This window comes from Urocitellus parryii, chromosome 12 (genome assembly GCF_045843805.1).
Source record: "Urocitellus parryii isolate mUroPar1 chromosome 12, mUroPar1.hap1, whole genome shotgun sequence".
Classification (NCBI taxonomy): domain Eukaryota; kingdom Metazoa; phylum Chordata; class Mammalia; order Rodentia; family Sciuridae; genus Urocitellus; species Urocitellus parryii.
In genome coordinates this window covers 88,383,714-88,406,147 of record NC_135542.1, presented here as the reverse complement: position 1 = coordinate 88,406,147, position 22,434 = coordinate 88,383,714, and the positions used below count along the sequence as shown (strand labels likewise).

General features: G+C 40.7%; 1 pseudogene; it reads right to left on the bottom strand.

Moving 5' to 3' along the window:
- Positions 1–431: 431 nt before the first annotated feature.
- Positions 432–22,434, bottom strand: part of LOC113181585 (nucleophosmin-like) — a 37,351-nt pseudogene continuing 15,348 nt past the window's right edge.

Here is a 22,434-nt window from a genome sequence, read left to right as displayed (position 1 = left end):
GCTAGAAGCTGTTAAAGGATCTACTTCATTGCGGCAATGAGACTGACAGAAATTCTAGAAGACCCTGTATTGGACGTGGAGAAACGTGAAGTGACCTGGATTGAAGAACAGGTTCAGAAGTGTGTCACTTTCAGGGCCGTGATGATCATGCTCAAAGCAAAAATGTTCGTGGTGTTGGAATAAACGGCAGAACCTGCCTGGGATGTTGAATTTCCTGCTAGTTCTGGCCCTGGGTGGTTTAAACAATCCAAGAATCATTATTCATTGCAACCTGGGAAAGTGAGTGGTGGGTCTGAGGGCTGATGGGAGGGCAGGCAAAGAATTTTTGGAAACTCTAGATAAGCTGGTGGTGGGGAAAAATAACTGGCTGGAGCAAATCTTCAGTTGGGACTGAAACCTGCAGGTTCTGGAAATGATGCCTGAAAGGACTTTCACTCAAACAAGGCCAAATTAGCACCAGGTTTCAAGGCTTTTAAGGACAGGATGAAAGTCTTCCTTGGAGGCCGCGTTGCAGGCTTCAAATTGAAACCCTCTGTGATCTGGCGCAACAGGAACCCCAGGCCTTCAAGCACATACTGCCAGTATCCAACAGGGCAAAAAAAAAAAGGTCTTGGAAAGCCCAGTTCCTCTCCCAAGATGCCTTCCTGACTATGCCTGTGGAAGAGAGAAGCCCTGGAGAAAATCTGCACGACTAATAAGATTGCTATTTTTGAAAAATAAAAAGTGCATGTTTCATCTTGGGTGCTGAATGTTCTCTCTTTCTCTCTTGAGTCATTCACTGTCGGGGGCACTGTGCTGGGTGGCAGCCCTCTGGGGAATGAACTGAGGGAGGTGTCCAGCCTATGGGTATAGGGAACTGACCACAGGTTGCAGTTTGGAAGCAGGTTCTTCTCCTAGTCGAGTCTTCAGATCGGGCTGGCCAACAGCTTGACTCCAGCCCTAGGACAGACCCTGAGTCAAAACCACCCTGTAAGTGACTCCTGGATTCCTGAGGCACAGAGACTGTTTATTGCTTTAAGTTACTGAATTTCAGAATAATCCATCCCACAGTTGTCGATAACTAATACAGCCATAGATTCCCACTGTTCATACCCAAAGGTCTAAGCAACTTTTCAGTAATCAACATTTCTCAGTTGTTTTCTGCCTCTGACCAATTTCTAGAACCCCAAATTTTAACAGTTTTGTCTAGTTTAATCCTTGTATTTTTCTAAGAAGATTCATCAACCTCTCCACTCATTCATAGCCAGAAATCCTGGTTCTATTTGCAGTACTATGGATCAAACCCAAGGCCCAGGGCCTTGCACATGCTAGGCAAGTATTCTACAACTGAGTTATATCCCCAGCACTTTTTATTTTATTTTGAGACAAGATCTTGCTAAGTTTCCCAGGCTGGCCTTGAACTTGCAACCCTCCTGCCTCAGACACCAAAGTAACTGAGATAACAGGCCTGCGGTGGCCTGAGCTTTAATCCATGCATAAACTCAATTCAGAACATGCCAATCCCCTTTCATTCATGTAAGTTTTTTCTAAGAAGACTGGTTTTGTGGGATTTTTTTTATGGCATTGCTGGTTTTTTAAAAAGTTTTTATTAATTGATTTTGAAATCCTGGGGATTGAACCCAGGACCTTGTGCGTGCTAGGCAAGCTCACTACCACTGAGCTACATCCCCAGGCCCAAGGCAGTGTTTTTGATTACACTGCCTAGGCTTCCAAGATGATACAGTCACTTCCTTTCTGGTCCCTGCCTTCTGGTCCCCAGATGGCAACCTGAACTTCCCCTGGCGTTTGTCAGGGAAGTTGTTTTCTACATAGCTTTGCTTGTTTAAAGCCTCTGCCCCGGCAACCTGAAAGTACAAGAAGTCACCTTAACTACTTGGTGAAATTCGTACCATCCTATCGGGGCCCCTAAAAAGGAAACAACTTGTAATGTGTAAACTCCGAGGAAACACACTGAGTGGCTTGCACAGCAGGCCTTGGGATAGGTGGACTAAGGCTACATGACTTCAGGGCCCTTGAAGAAAAACAGTTTCCAGATAGAGACGTGGAGTTAAAGAGGAAACAGTGGCAACAGAAAGATGCAGCAGACATGATTCCAGAAAAGGACAGGACATCAAGTATTCCCGGGTGAACTCGAAGTCAGGTGCCTGGACTCCCAGAATAACACCGGCCAAAGCCTCATAAACTGAGGCCTTTGTGGTTCTTATTTCTGATGCAGGGATAAGGATCAAACTGCCTGCTTGTGTCCATGAGCCAGGACTTGACAATTAAAGGGTGGATACCAGGAAGGGCTTTGGGAATGTGGGATGAAAGGCACCAGCTGAGAACAAAGGCGCTGATGGGAATTTCCCAAGTACCAACCTCGGTTGAGGACAGACGGGGCAAGGAGGGCAAAGAAGCCAGCTGTTCTGAATGGACCGATGCCCTGGCCAAGTGCGGTGGCACATGCCTGGAATCTCAGTTGCTTGGGAGGCTGAGGCAACTTAGGAGACCCTGTCTCAAAATTTAAAACACGAGAAGGGGCAGGGGGCTTAGTGGTAGAAGGGGTCCCTAGATTCAGTCCCCAGTACCACCACCAAAAGAAAAGATGGCTGTTCTTAAATGAGCACATTCGCACATTCATATACAGTGGGTTGAATTTGAGATGGTCTATTTTGTAGCCACCACAGCCAAACACCTAAATAATGGACCCCACCCCCATTCCTCTCTATCTCATGATGCAGTCTCCTTGTCTCCCAGCACTTGTCTTATTTGTTTAGTTGTTGTTTATGTGTTCTTGTCCAGGCCAGAGTGGAATCTCAGGGGAGCACGGGTGTCACAATTTTCTTACCCACGTGATGCTTGGTTTGTAGGAGGCACGTGGTAAGTGGTTAAATGAAGGACTCAAGGGAAAGAATAAAAACTTTTAAGAAATCTCTAACTCAGGCCTCTTTTTAAACATCAACTGGACAATTCCAGGTGATGCCACCCTTTGTTCCTGCCCTCACCTCAAGCCAAAGACCAAGCCCAGAATTGGGAGCCATTTCCCACCCTGCTCGCTCTCCTGGATTCTGTCGCAGTCTTGAACTGTTTCGCTGCCTCTGGGGTGTTCTCTCAGGTCCGCCGTTCTCCAGAGCACCTTCTGAAAACACAAGTTTGATCATGTCACACCATTGGTGGCACTCCATTGTCCTGAGAAAAAGATGAAAAGTCTTAGCCCAGAAAGGAGGCCCTCTCCTGGTGACTTTTACCCATCTCTCCAGCCCCTCTGCACGTCTCAGCTGTGGTCACTCTGAGCTGCTTGCTATTCCTCAGCCTCAGGCCCTCTTCTCATCTTTCTTTTTGGGTGAAACCCTTCTTTCCTGGTCCAGCTCATCCGTGAAGACCTTTTTGATCCGTGTCGTGTTTCCCAGGTCTTTTAACTTTGACAGAAACCCAATACAAACTAGCTTGTTAGAAGGGGATGGGTTACCTTGCATAAGTAAGGACTAAATGGGGTCAACCTCAGGAATGGCTGGACCCAGACCCTCAAATGATGTGGTCCATGCCCTCTCTCCACACACACATACACAGTGGCTTCTTGTTATGAGGTAGCCTCATTCTTTCTTTTCAGGGAAAACTGTGGTCACAGAGAGCTTACATATAGTTTGGTTGCCCCAAGGGATTATGAGGTTTTTTTGTGTTTTTTTTTTTTCTCTACAGCCTCAGATTATAAAAATTATGGGAAAACTACCATTTCGACCTGACTGGAGATGTGTACCTATCATGTGACCTGTGATTGGAGGGATAGAGTTGGTTGGCCAGGACTTGGGCCCTCTTTCTTGACCTAGAAAAAGAGAATGGGTTCTTCACTTGTCAGAGAGCAGTTCTTGAATAAAGGAGGGGATGCCGTCTTCAGGGAAAGAAGGTAGGCCACAGAAGTCTATGACAACCGTTTTCATACACCTCCACCCCATTCGTGTTTACACAGGCACAGGAGGGAACAAAACAGATTTTTGGAGACAGATAGATATAGATTTAGTTTTCCTGGAAAAAAAAATCAAATAGTAACCACATGACCCTGGGGAAATTTGAAACCTCTCTGTGCCTCTGCTTTCTCATTTGTACAATCCTTTAGGATTGTTGTGAGAAGTAAAATCCCAGGCAGTAGGTGCTATTATTAACAACACTTTAAACTCTCAATCAACTTTGCCATCTCTCCACTTGAGGCAGGACCTCGCTTTGGGCACAAGTAAACTTGGTTATGGGGACTGGGCATGTAGCTCAGTGGTACGTTGCTTGCCTAGCATGCGTGAGGCCTTGGGTTTTATCCCTAGCACTGAAAAAAATAAAAATAAGTGAGCTTCTATAATAGCAGGCTGAAAGTATATCATAGATTGATTTCTGTCCACTAAAACAGAATGATACGCGCCATGAGGGTACAGATAAGGCAGGTTTCGAGGATGAGGGAGGTGCTTGCTTCTGTTATCCTCCATCTTGACTTTCTAGCAATAGTCCATTGTATTAGGTCGTCCTCTTTTTTAGCTGTCAAAAGTCTCTTCACACCTGTTACTTGATTTCACTGCATCACCCTGGAGGGAGGACTTTGTGTTAGGCTTCATAAACAATTAACTAGGGATCCCTAACTAGGGATCCAGAGGCAAGGTTAACACAAAATGGGCAGCAGGGGGCGCTGTAGACAAGCCCGGGAATTTCCAAGAAAAGAACCCAGCTGTGGTTCTGAACCAAGAGGGAGGGCAGGTCCAGCTTCCTACCTGTTGGCTGTGGCCCCAGGTGCCTAGCTATTGATTGGCCTCAGCCTGAAGCATGGCTACCTTGCAGGGCACCTCACCACAAGTTAGGCTTCCATGCAAGTGCTCCCCCATGCACAGAAGCAAGTGAAGAAGTTGAGTGGGATCCTAGCCTGTCTCTCAGCTCTGCCAGGACCCAGGAAATAAAGTGCTGATATCAGGTAAAACCTGTGTGCGTAGGGGTGGCGATGGGTGCAGCAGTGGGCACCCCGTGGCCAGCAGACTGGCTGAACTGGATCCCTCGTCAGTTCTGTTCATGAATTATTCAAGCCTGCTCATCATATCCTGATGCTGGCACTGGGGAAGGCTGGAGCGTTATGTGAGGCCTCAGTCGCATTCCCTCACTGAAGTCCATGTTGTTTCTTGTTAGGCCTCCCTCTGCTTTGGTTGTCAGGAATATATGCTTATGTCCTAAGGACTCTATGCCGAAATCCTGTCGCAGGTACCTGGGGTCCTCATAGAATCCTCCATGCCTTCTGGAAACAGTACACTTCCCTCCTTTGGGGAAGGTCCACTCTCCATACCATGAGATTCTGGTAGGGCTGCCAAGCAAAACGCTCACATTTCCACACTGATGGCAGCCCAGGGCCTAACCCACCACTTGAAGCAAGGAAGAGCCAGGGCCTGTGGGAGGGCAGATCTCAAAGGCAAAGAACTTTTGAAATTGGAAGGCCAGGAACGTGTTCAGAATCCAGGCTCAGCTATCTTCCAAAGGCAGAAGAGATGCCACCCACCAATCACTGCTGTCATTGGGAACTCGTTTGGGTCAGAGATGCAGACTAAAGACTGTTCCTGCCCCATTATCAAGTAAAAAGTGCAAAGTAAAGTTCCTTCTGTATTAGAATTTCCTTTGCTTCTACTCAAGACAGGTAGGTGGTCAGGGCTTTGGGTTCCTGCATTAGGTGGATTCTATGCTGTGGAGCAGAAAGCGAAAGCTTTGGAAACCCTACCTTCCTGCCTGCCTGCCTGTCTTTCTGTGAAAAGCTAAACTCCTCACAGTCCTAGACTCCTGGGAGGAGATGGGAGAAAGGTAATGACTTTACAGAAGCAGCAGAAGCAGTGCAGAGGTGGAGAAGCAACTCCAAAAGGGGACGGACATCTGGGGTCCGCCAACAGCAGGGAGCTGGGGCCCACGTAACCATGTGGGTGTCAATGTCGTTGGAGCTAGCACAGAACAGATTGCTGGAACAGAATGTTAAATTTTCAGGAATTTTGCAAACTGGTTGACTACTTTGGGCTTCTCGAAAGCTGCTCTGGTGGGAATGTTTACACCATGGAAATTGGCACATGCTACTAGTTAGGGTTCCTTCCCCTGCCCCCAAAGCCAGTTGCTGTATTTTTGCCAGCATACCACAGAACGTGAGTGACAGGTCACCCAATCTTATCGTTCAGATAATGGCAGCTGCCCTGGGAAGAATGAGTAACAGGGATGGGAGAAAAGACCAGAAATTGTGTTGTGCTAAAAGTATTCCCTACTAGAAAGCCAAGAGGAAGTTCTTCATGGAAATACATGAACATGGAGATGAAGACACCCCTCCCACTTCCTCCCCTACTTCTGTTTTCTTTCTTTCTTACCTCATAATCATGCTCATACTGGAGATTTTAGAAAAGAATAGAAGGCAGCAGTTGGATGGTTGCAAGGAAGGCTTGGGAGTCAGACAGACTGGTTCCCACCCACCCTGCCTTTCAGGCTGTGTGATAGTGAGAAAAACTGCCCTGTGTGTTTGGATCAGGAGTCAGGCCACTCCCATCATCAGCTCTGTTAAGGATTTTGATTGACCCCCAAAGAGCCCTACCGTTGTCTTCTCAGAGCCCCTTCAATGAACAGTGACAGCGGACCACAAGTCTGGTCCACAGACAGTGGGAAGGATTTAGGCGGTATCCTGCCAACTCACGAGGATCATGAATCCGGCAGTCCGGGAAGCTGTTGTCTTGTCTTCTAGGCATATCTGCAAACAGAATGCCAGACTGGAGCTCCTGTCCCTATCATCGGTCCCTTAGGTCTTCTGAGAAAATGGATAGATCCATGGCTTTTCTGGATTTCAGTTTTCTTATCCATGGAATAGAAGACAACACTGAATCATTACCTTTCATGGATACATATTAAAATGCCCAGAACTATTGAAAATTTGTCACTGAAAGTTCTTGGAGTTTCCCAGTTGGTTCCAAATAGGATCATGACTGATGGAACTTCTTCCCTTAGACTGAAAAAAAAATGCCATTATTAAACTTTTATTTGTTACAAAAACCCAAAGGAAAAGTCCTGGTCCCAGGTCCTAATGGAGCTGTTATACAGCTCTTTTCCTATTCAGCCGTTTGCTCAGGATGAATAACCTGGTAATTCTCTGTTGCTTTTTTCCACAGAATGTCAAGGACCAAGAGTACACTCTCCCCACTAATATGTATGAGGGCAGGTGCCAGCTTGAATATCTCTTGGTTTACTTGAGTCTCACTGGATTGTTTTGTTGGAGTGTGGTGTGTGTGCGTAGGGTGTGTGCGGTCTGTTTAGTGTAAGACTCTAGGAGTGTAGCATAGCCACACTTGGTGTGTGAGATGCCCCAGGGAAAGAAGATACCAAGAGGATAAAGAGAAAAATCGGGCTGAGGTTGTAGCTCAGTGGTAGTGTGTGAGGCGCCCTGGGTTTGATTCCCAGCACCACATATAAGTAAATAAACAAAAATAAAAGTCCTCAACAACTAAAAAAAAATGAAAAGAATAAAGAGAAAAAAATGAAAATATACTACACACACATACACAACTTCCTATGTGTATGATCAAAGCCATTCCTTTTTCTTGATTTTCTGTCTTACTGTAGGGTTTATCCCCCACTCTATCTCATTTCTATATGTCTCTTTTTGCTCTTTGTGACCTCATTAACTCAACCTCATTAACACTTCCAAAACCAGAAGTCATTTCCTGGCACCATCCCCCGCACCCCTCAAGTCCTATTTCTCTTTCTGAATTCCCCAATCTGTTCTCAAGTTCTACTTCAGGTCAGTTGCCCGAGCCAAAAATAAAAAAAAAATCTCAGGATCATTCCTTATTTTTAAAATCAGCTTTATTGAGATTTAATGTACATACGAAAAAATGTGCTCATTTTAAGAGTTCAGTTTCATTTTGACAAATGCGTATAGTTACATGACTATATACCACTGCAATCAAGATAAAGAGCATTTCTTCCATTCTAAAGTTTCCTCATGCACTTTTATGATCAAGTTCTTGCCTCTACTCACAACTTAGAAATCACTGATCTACTTTCTATCCCTATAATTTTGCCTTTTCCTGAATGTCATATAAATAGAATCAGATGATAGGAAGTCTTTTAGGTCTGACGTCTTTTCTTAGCTTATTGCTTTTGAGATTTATCTTTGTCATTGCACATATCAGTAGTTCATTCATTTTTGCATATATATATATATATATATATATATATATATATATATATATATATATATATTTTGGCGGGGGCAGGGTAATGGGGATTGAACTCAAGGGCACCCAACCACTGAGCCACATCGCCAGCCCTATTTTGTATTTTATTAGAGACAGGGTCTCACTGAGTTGCTTGGCACCTCACTAAATTGCTGAGGCTGGCTTTGAACTCACAATCTTCCTGCCTCAGCCTCCTAAGCAGCTGGGATTACAGGCATACACCACTGAGCCTGGCTCATTCATTTTTATTGCTGAGAAATATTGCATTATACGGACACATCATAATTGTTTATCCATTCAACAGTTGATGAACACGTTGACAGGTCATTTTTAGTTTGTGACTACTGTGAATTAAATGCTGTGAATATCCACATGCAGGTCTTTGTATGGATATATTTTCACTTCTCTTGGGAATAGAATTTCATTTCATTTCTAGGAGGAGAATTACTATGTGGCAGAGCAGGGGTCATTGACTGTCTTCCAAAGGGGCCCTTTTATTTTCATTTCCACCAGCAACGTATTGTTACTGGAGTCACATGCCTGGGTCCAGAAGAGTCGTTAAGGAGACTGGACCTGGAGGAATTTAAACACAGGCAAGGCTTTATCAGGGCTTCTGCTCCAGCAAGAAGGGAGACCCAGCTCCAGTAGAGAGTGCATTAGGCGGATCTCCAAACAAAAGAAGGGGCCAGTTTTTATTCATGTGTAGGGGTTGAAGGGACATATTTGAGTCTAGAAATTGTCTTTGGTTTGGGGCACATTTTTAAAAGGTTCTTTTCCCCCTTGTACAAACACTTGGGCCTTGAAGGATGGTCAGCTTGGAGCCCAAGAATTGTACTTATCTCCTCTTGGTGCTACCTCTTGTATAGACCATCTTCCTGTTGAAGAGAATGAGTCACTGAAAATCCTGAGAAGGTAAGATAACAAGCTGAGGGCCCTGGGGCTTCGCCTTCAGCCCTCTGTGGTGATTCCCCAGAAGTTTTATTCTCTTATCTAGTTTGTCCTTGGAGACATTCTGGTGAAGGCATACTGGATTTAATGATGCACCTGGGTTTTGAAGGCAGTAGGACTGTTTGAGAGTGAGGGGTAGGGAAGAACACATACCATCCTTTTAATGGTCGACAGGTCCTGAGATTGCATTAGTCCTTCTTCAGGGCAGGGTGTGGGGGTGCTGACTGTCCCAGTAAGAGAATTCCAGCTGCTCCATATCATCACCAACACTTTGTATTGTTAGTTTAAAAAATGTTAGCCTTTCTGGTGGATGTGTGGTGTTATAGTTTAGATGTGAGATGTTTCCCCAAAAACTCATGTGTGAGACTATGCAAGAAAGTTTAGAGGTGAAATGATTGGGTTATGAGAGCCTTGGCTAATCAGTGCATTGATCCACTTGAATGGTTTAACTGGATGGTAACTGTGGAGAGGTAGGGTGTGGCGGGAGGAGGTGGGTCACTGGGGGCCAGGCTTTGGGGGTTGATATTTTATCACTGATAAGTGGAGGAGTCTCTTTCTCCTCCTCCTCCTCCTCCTCCTCCTCCTCTCCTTCCCCTTCTTCTTCTTCCTCCTCCTCCTCTTCTCCCCCACCTCCTCCTCCTCCTTCTTCTCCTCCTCGTCCCCCTTCTCTCTTTCTCTGTGCTTCCTTGGGCTGCTTTCCTCCTCCATTCCTTTCATCCATGATGTTCTGCCTCCTCTCAGGCCTAGAGCAACAAAGTCATCCGTCTATGGGCTGATAATACTGAAAATGTAATCCCAGTGACTTTTCCAAATAAACATTTCCTTCTCTAATTGTTCTTGTCAGGACTTTTGGTCACACCAACAAAAAAGCTAAGACATGTCATATTACCTAATTACCCTTTAAATTTGTATTCCCAGGTGACTAATGTGGCACATATTTTCCTGTGCTTACCTTAGCTATGGAGATCTTAACTAAATTGTTCACCCCATTTCTTGCCCATTTAAAATTGGATGGTTTCTCTGCATTATTGATTTGTAGAAGTTCTTTATACATTCTGCACATGAGTACCTTATCAGATGCATATTTTATCTATGGAAATAACCTGAAATACAGAGTCAGGCACAAGGACTTTTACATAAATATTTACAACAATGAAACTGAAGACAAGTTACAATCTAATAAAGGGAATAAAGACAGGGCTGGGGTTGTGGCTCAGTGGTAGTGCGCTTGCTTAGCATTCGTAGGGTGCTAGGTTTGATTCTCAGCACCACATACAAATAAATAAAATGAAGGTCTATTAACAACTAAAAAATATTTTTTTAAAAAAATACATAAAGACATGAAAACCTGCTCTTGATAGAACTTCAAGCTGAAAATAAAAATACATAAAATATTTTTTTTATACAATATTAACAAAGCATTTAAAAGGCCTCAAAGTATATGCCAAATTATAAGAGTGATACCATCTAAGTGGTGAGATTATGGCTGGTGTTTACATTATCTACATTTCCAAGATTTATACAGGAAGTGTATTTTAGTTTAGAAGCAGGTGAGGAGTGGTGGTGGAGGTCATTAAGAAATAAATGGTTGTAAAGTAGAGTTTGGTTCTTCCCTTACAAGCTCACCTGGACTGTGGCATGATTTCTAATGCCACTAATAACAGAGTGAGCTGGTTAATTACATAACAGACCACCCAAAGCTCCGAGCTATAATTCCAGCTCTGGCCTTGAACTCCAGGCAGGTTTTTTGAAATGGGATTCAGAACTGTGAAGTACATTGCAAGCTTGCCAGGTCGCTTTCTGGAGAACTGCTTCCCAGGTATGTGCTCTGAAATACGCAAAAGTTCTTGATCCCACGGTCAATGACTTGGGAAGATCATCTTAAGAAGTCAGGCATGCTGTTAGTACCCAGAAGAGAGACACTTTGTCTTTCTGCTGGTAGAAAACAATGAGAACAAAGAAAACAAACTCAGAAGCCTGTCCGGGGAAGCGGTGTGGGCAGTTATGGAGAAAGGCGTCAGTTTGAAGAGAGAAAGGAATTTAAGAAATGAAAGATGCCCCTATAGAGACTGTTTGCATAAGAAAGCAATTTTCTAAAGCAAAGTTTAGGGTTAGTGATTCAGCTCATATCAGAGGTGTTTTTGAACCTGATCAGCTACTTTACCCAAGGCAGGCACATTATATATATATAATATTGCTGATGAGGACCTATGAAACCAAGAAATAATATTCAAATTATTATTAAATATCTAGGGTTTTTTTTTTCAAGTTTGGCTGTCGGTCAAAATCTAACCAAGATTTGTTCTTTGAAACTTGATAAGATGGAAAGCAGAAGGCCAAGAATAACCAACACACTCTTGAAGAAGAACAAAGTGGGAGAACTTTCTCTATTAATATATTTAGATGTATTATAGATAATGTTGGCACACGGTAGATAAACTGACCAATGGAATAAAATAGAAATTCCAGAGAGAGAGACACATATGTATATAGATATTTTATTTATCACAAAGGAGGCCGTAAAATATGTTCTTTTCAATAAATGGTTCTGGAACAATTGGATAATTAGAGGGAGGGACAAACTTGACCTCTTCCTCACACCATACATAAAAATTCACTTTAGGTGTATCATAGACTTAAATGTGGAAAACAAAACAATAAAGCTTCTAGAAGACAACACCAGAGAAGAGCTTCATGTCTTCAAGATAGGGAAAGACTGCTTAATAAGTATTGATCATAAAAGAAAAGATCAATGCATTTGAGTGCATTGAAACTTTTTTTTTCTTTTTTTTTTTTAAAGAGAGAGAGAGAGAGAGAGAGAGAGAGAATTTATTTATTTATTTATTTTAGTTCTCGGCGGACACAACATCCTTGTTGGTATGTGGTGCTGAGGATCGAACCCGGGCCGCACGCATGCCAGGCGAGCGCGCTACCGCTTGAGCCACATCCCCAGCCCGAGTGCATTGAAACTTAAAACTTCCTTAAAGATAAGGAAAGACTTCTTAAATATGACCCAAAATACTAATTATAAAAAGATTGACTAACCTAAATTTTTAATTTGGCATTTAAACTTAACATTAAATTTAAAAATTTTATCATTGAAAGATACAGGCTATGGGGATGATATTTGCAGTATTGACAGCCTACAGAGAGCTCTAAGGAATACGTAGGTAAATACTATAAACCAATAAGAAAAGATAGTTAACCGAAAAGAAAATGGGCAAAAGATTAGAACTGATCTTTCTGGGGAAAAAAGGACATCCTATGGGCAATAAGTGTATGAATAATATTTCATACTTAAGAACAGGATACTAATAATGGGAAAATGACTATAAAAACCCAAGCCAGATACCATTAGATATCTAACAGAGTATCCAAAATGAAAAGACCAATACTGCCAAGTGCCGGTGAGAATGTGGATAACAGATATTCTTACATGCTACTGGAGTAGTGTGAATTGAAACAACACTCCTGAATTTTTTTTTTTTTTTGAGGCAGGGTCTTACAAAGTTGCTTAGGTGTTTGCTAAGTAGCTGAGGATGACATTGAACTTGAAATATTCCTGCCTCACTCTCCAGAGTTGCTGGGATTACAGATATGTGCCACCATGTCCAGCTGGAAAATCTGTATGGTATTTTTATATTTGAAGTTACAGATAGTTTATAATCCAACATATTATTCATAGGACATACACCCAACAGAAATATGTGCACATGTTTTCTAAAAGACATAAACAACAAGAATGTTAATAGATAGAATCTCAGGGGCTATGGCTATGGCTCAGCAGTAGTGCAGTTGCCTGGCATGTGTGAGGCACTGGGTTCAATTCTCAGCACTGCATATAAATAAATGAAATAAATGTCTATTGACAACTAAAAGAAAATTTTAAAAAAACAGTAGCTCTATCTGGAGTTATCTCAATCCGGAAACTGGACTAAAGTATAAGCAGAAGAATGAATAAACAGAGAGTGTTATATTCATAAAATAAAATACTCTTCAGCAAAGTAAAAGAATAACAACAGCTACACATGGTAACTTGGGTGAATTTTAACATATTGTTGTGTGGAAGAGGCAAGATCCTTAAGAATAAATATTGTATAATTCCATTTACAAAATTTAAATATAAGCAAAAAACTCACAGTGTTTAGTCTTCCATGATTAAGAGGTGTTATGGTTTAGATATGAGGTTTCCCCCAAAAGCACCTGTGTTAATGCAGGAGGTGAAAGGATTAGATTATGAGGGCTATAACCTAGTTAGTCCATCCTAGTTTGAACTAACCTGGGGTTTAACTTTGGGCAGGCAGGTAGGGCATGACTGGAGGAAGAAGTCGCTGGGGGTGTGCCTTGGAAGGGTTCATTTTCCCTGTAGTTCCTTCCCCTCTCTCTGTCTCTCTCAGCTTTCTTGTTCCCACTGGCCAAGTTTTGCTCCTCTCTGAAGCTCTTCCACCATGATGTTCTGCCTCACTTGGGCCAGAGCAACAGAGGCTGCCAACCATGGACTGAACCTCTGAAACTGTGTCCCAAAATAAACTTTTCCTCCACTAAGTTTTTCTTGTCATGTATTTTGGTCTCAGAGATGAAAAGCTAACACAAGAGGAAGAACTGTAAAGAAAATCAAGGAAATAATAATCACACACGTTAAAGTAATAATTGCCTTTGGAAAGAATTGAAAGAATCACTTTTGAGATTTCTGAACTGGTAATTTTGTAATTCTTTTTTTTTTTTTTTTTTTTTTTTTTTTTTTTGGTACCAGGGATTGAAGCCAGACACACCCCAGCACTTTTTTTATTTTGAGACAGGGTCTTGCAAAGTTGCTTAGGGCCTTGCTAATTTGCTGAAGCTGGCTTTGATTTTGCAGTCCTCCTGTCTCAGCTTTCCTTGCTGCTGAGGTTATAGGCATGCTCCACTTCACACAGTGTTTTTGTATTTCTTGACTTAGATATTACTTTGTATAATGCCAAGAAGCGATTTTGTACTTTTACTATTTTTGTGTTAGATTAGCCCAAGAAGAAATAGAAACAATTAGATAAACCAATAACCAGAGAAGAATCTGAAATGGTAGCCAAAAATCTTGTTCCCAAAAGGGAAAAGTTTTGTGACTCTGTGGTTAGGTATCCTCAAATTTTCAAAAAGAACAAATATTTCTTCCTTTATGCAACTGTTCCTGTGTTAGTATAACCCTTAGACTAGAACTAAATGATGAAAGCAAAAGAAATTTAAAATATGTGCTAAGCTCATCTATAAAAAGACACCAGCATTTTTAATAAAATAGCAAATCAAACCTAGAATAGGTTTTATTAGTGGAATAATATTATGACCAAATCAGATTTAGCTCAGGAACAAAAGAATGTTTTCACACCACGATATCTAGAATGTAATCCACTAGGCAAGCAAAATGAAGAAGAATGGAATGAACAACAACTTGGTAGTTGCCACAAAAGCATTTTATGTGTGGTCTATCCAAACAATGGAATATTATCGAGTCATAAAAAAGGAATGATGTAGCTGGGTGTGGTGGCACACAGTTCATTATTGGGACTTTTATCACTATGCCACTATGTGAAATAGATCAAAAAAGAAAAATAATGTGATCATCTTAGTAGATGCTAAAATTCGTTTTAGTGAAACCGAAGCATCCATTCCTGACTTATCACACAAATCAAAGTCAAAACAAATTCAGAAAGTCTTTGTATTTCAGGAAAAGCTAGATTATCTTTTCTGCCATTATAAAAAGCCTAGAACATACTTTAATTTCTATTAAGGTAAGGAAGAAGATATACTTTAATGATGTCCTGGAAATCCTAACCAGTACAATTAAGTAAGAAAATAATTTAATAGGTAAAATTATCTTTCAAGGTAAAGAAGATTTATTAATTATACATTATTGCAAAGAAAAACTAGAAACCTAAAGAGAATAGACCAAGAAAAAAGTGTGAGGAAGCTGGAGGAAATGGAAAAAATAGATATGATATTTTGTAGGTCTTCTCAGAAATTGAGTATATTTCTTTTCTCTCTCTCTCATCTACTACTACTACTACTACTACTACTACTACTACTACTACTAATAATAATAATAATAATTTTTTTTAGGTGAGGGCTCACCATGTTGCCCAGGTGAGCTTTATACTCATGATCCTCCTGCTTCAGCCTCCTGAGTAGCTGGGATTACAGGTGTATGTCGTGGTGCCCGGCTGGAGTCAATTTCTTTACACTTTCAATCTGCATTCAACCATGTGACTTTCTTGAGAACACTGGGGCATTAGCAAACATGTCACAAGCAGAAGCTTGAAAAGTGTGTGCACATTGTGACTTGCCTTCTTTCACCATTTCTAAGACCTTTGAGACCCCTACCTTAAGAATGAGCCTAGGTGAGCTTGCCGCCTCGTGAGAAAGCTGTGGCCAGGTCATCCCTGTTGTCCCAGCTGACACAGAACCAAATGCCAGAGAGATGAGTGAGCTTGTCCTCATCTGCTGGGGCCAGCTGAAGTATTGTTTTTCCACTGAAGGAAACTGAGTCGGCCCAGAAGCATTGCCAGTTGACCCACAGACTAGAGAATGAACACTAGGCCACTATGTGAAATAGATCAAAAGAGAAAAATAATGTGTTCCTCTTAGTAAATGTAAGAATGGAAAAGCAGGTTAAAACAATAGGGGTAGTTTGTTACAAAACAAAAGTAGGCAGAAATTATAAGAGAATTTAGTAAAATGGTCAGTTACTTTTTATACAATTAGTGCACAAAATTGACAGTTACAAAATATAATGAAAGTAAAGGTCTGACTTAAATAGCAATACTACCACCAATTTATCTGAAAATAAACTTAACCAGAAAGAGGCAGGGAAGTATACAATATAGAGTCTCTTTTTTTTTTTTTTTAAAGAGAGAGTGAGGTGGGGGGGACAGAGAGAGAGAGAGAGAATTTTAACATTTATTTATTTTTTCTTAGTTCTCAGTGGACACAACATCTTTGTTGGTATGTGGTGCTGAGGATCGAACCCGGGCCGCACGCATGCCAGGTGAGCGAGCTACCGCTTGAGCCACATCCCCAGCCCAATATAGAGTCTCTTAATGAGTATTAATTCTTGCCAAATTTAATCTATAAACTCAATGTGATCCCAATAAAATCACTTACAAATTTTCTTTTAACATTTTATAAGGTAATTTTGGATTCATCTGTAGAAACAAACAAGACAGACAACCAAGAAGAAATATGAACAGAAAGATACTGGAGAACGGGAGACAGATTACTTATCTAAATGCATTTTTGAAGTTAAAAGAATTTAAAGTAACTTTTTTAGCTTGGTGCAGCGGTACGCAGGTGTAGTCCCAGCTACTCTGGAGGCTGAGATGGGGAATCACTTGAGTCCAGGAGTTTGAGACCAGCTTGGGTAACAAGTGAGACTCTGTCTCTCAAAAAAGAGAAAAAATTAGATAAATCAATGAAATAAAATAGAGAATTCAAGAGACTTAAATACACTAGAGGAGTTAGTAGATTATAATGGTGACATTTACAATTCACATAAAGAAAAATGGATGATTCAAAAATAGTGGCAAGACAATAGCCAGACTATTTTGGGAAAAAAAATCTAGCTGTATCACTTTATTATTTTCATCAAAGTAAATACCAGAAGGAATGTGATATAAAATGTTAAAGTGAATCTATAAAAGTACTAGCAATAAGAAAGTCAAACACAGCTGGGCTTGGTTTCACACGCTTGTAATCCCAGTGGCTCCGGAGGCTAAGGCAGGAGGATCAGCCAGCCTCAGTAATTTACTGAGGCCCTAAGGAACTCAGCGAGACCCTGTCTCTAAATAAAATACAAAAATGCCTGGGAATGTGGCTCAGTGGTTGAGTGCCCCTGAGTTCAATCCCTGGTGTGTGTGTGTGTGTGTATATATATGTCAAAAGGCCACATCTTATATGATTCCATTAATATGAAATGTCCTGGGAATCCACAAAATTTAAAAATACATTGATGATTTCCAGAGACAGCAGAAGACAGGGAAATGGGGAATGATTACTTAAAGGGGATGTGATTTCTTTTCAGGGTGATGAAAAGGCTAAGAAATTAGTGATAGTTACATAACTGTAAATATAATAAAAACCACTGAAATATATATTTCATAAGGATAATTTTTATGACATGAATTCTATTTCAAAAACACTCTTTATTTATGTATTTTTTTTAAAAGAAGGTCAGAAGCTAGAGAATCCAAAGGAGGCTTGGACCTGAATTGTGAGGATGGGTCTAAAAGGGTTTTTCTTCTGGAAGTAGATGTTTTATAGGAGAGAAAGGGGATGAGGAGGTAAGCACTCTTGGCCTTAATTATACAGTCACTCTGTCTCTCCCCAGGATTTATGGACTGTTATTTCCTGGACAATAATTTTAAACTTAATGAATGGTTTTTGAGTTAAAAAAAATACTAGAGTGTAATCACAGTCACTTGGGAGGCTGAGGCAGGATGACTGCAAGTTTGAGGTCAGCTTTGACAACTTAGTAAGACCCTGTCTCAAAAAATATATATAAAAAAAGGACTGGAGATGTACTCATTGGTAGAATATTCCTGGGTTCAATCCCCAATACTGCCAAAAGAAAAAAAGAAAAAAATACACTAGAAGAAAAAAAAAAGATGAATTCATTTATAGTCTAGAGAAAGGGGATCTGAGGGAGGGAAAAGGGGTGGAAAGGGGAGGTCCTAGGGAATTAAATTGACCAAATTATGTTATGTGCATGTATAAATATGTCACAATGAATCCCACATTGTGCATAATTATAATGCACCAATGAAGTTAATTAAGGGCTGGGGTCGTAGCTCAGTGGTAGGGTGCTTGCCTAGCATGTGTGAAGCACAGGGTTCAATTCTTAGCACTGCATATAAATAAATAAAGATCCATTGACAACTGAAAAAAAAATTTTAAAAAGTTAAATAAAAAGACATTGCTAAGCATGATCCCAAACCCAGAAGCAATAGAAAATCTTTGATTAATTTGCATAATTGTTAGCAGTTTTTAGTATTAAAAAATAGTACATACATGTGATAATAGTATTATAGTTATGTTTTCTTTTTAAAAATGTTATTAGAAATATACACTAAAATACTTGTAGATGATATATCTGGGAATCTGTTTCAGATAATTTGTGGTGGGGTGGAAATGAAGCTTGCTAATGGGTATATGGGATACTCTTCTCTCTATTTTTATATATTTTATTATATATTTAAATATATTTTATATGTTTGATTTTCCCATAATAAAAAGTGAAAAATAAATAGCAAGAAGAAAAATCTATGTACAAAGTAAAAAGATAAATAAATTGGGAACAAACATATAACAGTACAGTAAAGATGGTAATCAAGGGTGTAATTCCAGGGCTGAGATGTAGTTCAGTGGTGGAGCACTTACCTAGCATGGACAAAGCCCTGGGTTTGATTCCAAAATTGTAAAAAAAAAAAAAAAAAAAAAAAAAAGGTGGTGGTGGGAGTGCTAATTTTTCAATTTATTAAAATGTTCATACAAATCACTAAGAAAAAGACAACCTAAAAGGAAATGGTGGGTGAATACATCTATAGGTGGAATAATAAAAAAGTAGCCAATAAACTTGGAAAAGGTGACCAGCCTTATTCACACATGCATAGGAAAGCCAATTATGAGACGCCATTTCTCACAGAGTATTGGCAAACATGAAGAGGTTCCATAGCAGTGTTGGTGGGGGTGAGAATACGGTTGGACTTATATACTGTGTAGGAGTGTAGGTTGGTGCCACCATGAAAGGACAATGTCAGAATATCTGTCAACATATTAAAATACATACCACTAGCTAGGCGTGGTGGTGCAAGCCTTCAAACCCAGAGAATCTGAGTTCAAAGCCAGCCTCAGCAAAAATCGAGGCGCTAAGCAACTCAATGAGACCCTGTCTCTAAATAAAATATAAAATAGGGCTGGGATGTGGCTCAGTGGTCGAGTGCCCCTGGTACCCCCTCCCAGAACACCCCCCCCCAGTGCTATATATTTAACAGAATATTATTCTGCCTTACAAGGAAGAATTTTCTAACATATGCTGCAATGTGGATAATCCTCGTGGACACTATGCTAAATAAAACAAGCAAATCAGAAAAAGGCAAACACTGATTCTACTTATACGAGGCATTTGAGTAGTCAAAATCATAGAAATAGAAAGGAGGATGGTGGTTGCTAGGGAGGGGGACAGAGATAGAATAAACAGTTATTGTCTCATGGGTAAAGAATTCCATTTGGGAGGGTGAACAGAATTCTGGAGATGACTGGTGGTGCTGACTACACAACAATATGCACTTAATACTACTGAACTGGGCACTAAAAACAGTTCATTGGACTGGGCATGGTGGTACATTACTGCATGCCTGTAATCCCAGCTGCCCAGGAGGCTGAGGCAAGAGGATCATGAGTTCAAGTTGCCTCAGCAACTTAGTGAGACCCTGTCTCGAATAAAAAATAAAAAGGACTGGGGATGTAGCTCAGTGGTAGAACTCCTGGGTTCAATCCCCAGTATGGGGGTGGGAAAAAAGTTAAATGGTCAATTGTATGTGCAGTTTATCACAATAAAATTAAATTAAAATATGTATATATGTATAACCCTTGACCCAACAACTCCATTTCCAAGCATTTACTTTAAGTTAGACAAGAAAAAAAATATGCCATGTATGTTCATTCCAATTGTCTCTAACAAAAAACTTCAAGCAATTAAAATGCCCAATGATAGTGGGTTAGTTGGGCAAGGTGGCACATGCCTATAATCCCAGCAGTTTGGGAGGCTGTGGCAGAAGGATCACAGTTTAAAGCCAGCCTCAGCAATTTAGCAAGGGCCTCCTAAGCAACTGAGCAAGATCCTGTCTCAAAATAAAAAATAAGAAGTGGAGTGGGGATGTGGCTCAGTAGCTAAGCACCCCTAGTTTCAGTCCCTGGTACAAAAAAAAAAAAAGATTGTGAATTAGTTAAATAAATTATGGGAAAACCATACAACATACACTCTAGATATTTTGAAAACGGGATTGAGCTGAGACATATTACTATGTAATTGAGGCAACAAACTGCCACAGAGTGTTTATTGCATAACCCAAGTGTATAATTTTAAAAAGCATGTGTTGTGTGATAGATTATTACTATTTTATGCAACCATTACATACTTCTCTGGGGTCATCCATAAGTTGTCACTAGTGGGAAGAGAAGTAGAGATGGTGGTGATCATAGTGAGATTTCATTTTATATAGTTTTGTAGTGCGTGGACATTTTGTTTTCTTCATTTGAATGTATTCGTCCTTAATTTTTTAAAGTTTAACAGAAATGTGACATTTTGTACTCAGAGGCTGTGAGCCTTAGCAGATGGCTTACAAGATGTATTTCCGTTTGGATGTTACATCTTACCACCCTTTGGATAGGTCAAATTTCAAAATAATAACATTACACATTATTTTGCCTAGAACTTTCTATCCCTTTCTTCACTTCGCTTCTCTCCTTCCACTCCCGCAGGAGCTCACTTCCCTGTCTAAACTCGGCTCCTGTGGCTGTTAAACACTGCATTGTGACGTCTTGGAAACAGCTGCCTTCATTCTGGTGTTACTAAATTCGTGAAGGTCACTGTCCTCCACCTTTTTGTAGTGCTCCTTGTACCAGCTATGTGTACAGCGTGCAGGGACAGCTCAATGCGTATTTAAAAAATAAAATTTTCTTGGCTATGGTGGATTCTCTTGCTTTGAAAGACTCAAAGCTTCAGTTTGGGGTCCTTCATTCCCAGTATCTTGAACTCCATTTCTTCTTGCTCAGAGCCTCTCAGTTCTGGGGAAAGTAGCTAATAGCAAATCTTACTAGGTGGGTGTCCCCTAATTTTTCACATATGTTTTCTGTTAGTTCTCTAGTTCTCTTTAGTTTCTTGGAGTGGGCAAAGTAGAGAAAAGAGCCCCAGACCCTAGAGTCAGGAGATTGAGTAGGCCCAGCTTTGCCACCAACTTACCGAGTGACTGCAGCCCCAGGGTCGCCCTTGAAGATATGAAAATAAACTCAAGACCCCACCTCCCCATCCTGCTGCTGGTGCTGACCCTTGGCAACACCACCACTCCCTCCTCTCCACTCACTCTTCACCTCTTCAGTGGCTCTCTGCTATAGTTTGGATCTGAAATGTACCCCCAAAAGCCCTTGCTTTTCCCCAGGGCACACAAAGTCTCCCTGGGATAATTTCTTCTTTACTTAGTTGTTTCCATCTGATCAAGAGGACGTAGGAGTTGTTTCATCTCCACACTCATGATCTGCTCTTCTATGTTGTTTATTTATTTTTATTTAAAAAAAATTTTTTTTAAGGATCCCAGATTCCAAGCCAGCCTGAGATCTAAGACATGGCAAGGCAGATGCCATTATATATATATATATATATACCATTATTTTATTTATTTATTTTTATATGGTGCTGAGGATGGAACCCAGTGCCTCACACATGCTAGGCGAGTGCTCTACCACTGAGACACAAACCCAGCCCTCTGTGGGATTTTTTTTTAAATTTTGATTGGTTATATATGACAATGGAAATGCATTACAATTCATATGATACATATAGAGCACAATTTTTCATATCTCTGGTTGTACACTCTGTGTTGTTTATGACAACACTTTCTACCACTTTTCTTTTCCTCCCTCATCTCCAAAAATAGCAAATAACATTGATTGCCCAGATTTTCCACCTGAGTTTGTTTTTTATTTTTGAGAGAAATCAGCACGGGTGCTGAGTGCTGCCTCAGCAGCAAATAAATGCTGGTATTTAACCCCAGGACAGAGTCAAAGGTTCTACTTTCCTGCACTGCAGCTGCAAATCTGTCTTTATTCTCAGCAGGGGAAGAACAGATGTAGTGTGTGGTGTGAGAACTATACATGGGAATAGGTTGGATGTGCCTGGATTTTTGCATTGAATATGCTATTGAAATTGAAGGCAAATTTAGATTTATCTTATAACAAAGTCGGGCTTACCCAGAATGATTGTGACTGCTGCAACAAAGATACCAAAGATGGCATAATTTATAAATGATAGAAATTTATTTATCAAGGCACTCGCAAATTCAATGTCTGGTGAGGGCAAGCTCTCTGATTCGTAGGGTATTTCCCTGCCATGTTCTCAAACAGGCACCCTGGGTCTCTTTTATAAGGGCACTAATCCTGTTCACCCCAATCACTTTAGGACCTAATCACTTCCTAAAGGCCCCACCTCTTAATACTACACTGGGGACAAGGTTTCAATATATGAGTGCTGTGGGCTGGGGGAATTCAG